Source organism: Alligator sinensis, unplaced genomic scaffold, assembly GCF_000455745.1.
Source record: "Alligator sinensis unplaced genomic scaffold, ASM45574v1 scaffold263_1, whole genome shotgun sequence".
NCBI classification, from domain to species: Eukaryota; Metazoa; Chordata; order Crocodylia; family Alligatoridae; genus Alligator; species Alligator sinensis.
In genome coordinates this window covers 169,867-170,835 of record NW_005842627.1, presented here as the reverse complement: position 1 = coordinate 170,835, position 969 = coordinate 169,867, and the positions used below count along the sequence as shown (strand labels likewise).

At 41.4% G+C, this 969-nt stretch overlaps 1 protein-coding gene across 2 annotated transcripts in view; it reads right to left on the bottom strand.

Annotated features, from left to right (window-relative positions):
• IARS (isoleucyl-tRNA synthetase) overlaps positions 1-969 on the bottom strand; it is a 274,838-nt gene that overhangs the window by 228,747 nt on the left and 45,122 nt on the right. The gene's annotated exons all lie outside the window — the stretch shown is intronic.

The following is a 969-nucleotide window of genomic DNA, read 5'->3' as shown; positions in this document are numbered from 1 at the left end:
CAACAGCTCCCAGACCAGTGGCGCAAGCTCCCTCCTCCCCCCACCCCCAGATGAGCTGCAGCTCCATCCTGCACCCACCCCGCCGTGCCCCGGCTGGGCAGCGCTTGCCCCAGCCCCTGCCCCATGCCTCCCTCACTGCAGGGGCCTCAACCTGCTCCCCCTCATGCCTCCCCTCCTCTTCCACCACACCAGTTACCAGCTGCACACAGCTCTCCAAGCTGCTGGGCTGGTAATGGAAATTGGATCGGTATCGGCTGATATGTCTCCTTAAAAATTGGCTATCAGTATCAGCCCAAAAATTTCTATTGGTACACCCCATGTCATATCTAAAAGTACTCTCAACTCTTTCTGAGCTCTCTCAAGATCACTATGTGCTTTAATATGAGAAGGAAAGGTCAGAAAAGCCTGTCTTAAAGAGAAATAGTTCAACTAAAGATAAAGAAACATTACCCACTCTAAGGCACATTATGTTTCACATATGGCATGCTGAGGACAGCAGTAGTTAAATTTAAAGGGTTTTTTTTAACAGGAAATTTTATCATTTTTAACTATGGCATTTGATCTGGGTTAAAGCTGAATCATTTTACGTTACACAAATTTAGAAAAAAAATAAACAGTTTTGGAAATTCTGAAAATTCAATACAAGGGCAATCATTTTTCTTCAAGTTCATATTCAATGTATTAGGTAAACTAGCTGTAGCAAAATTCTGTCATAGTCTATTTTGACATTTTTCAGAACAAAGCATGATAAAAAACAGCATTTCTAGTATGGACATTGTAGTAAAAAAATCCCTTTCTGAAAATGATACAAGGGAATAAGTGATCAAGATTGCATTCCTTTAGCTACTAAATGAGTGGAACTGCAAACCTTAAAAAGGATGGCAAAAGTAGTGAGGAAAAAGACATACATACTACTTACCCTGTTGTATATGGGTTCCCCTTTTAAACTACAGGAATATGCTGTAGTAC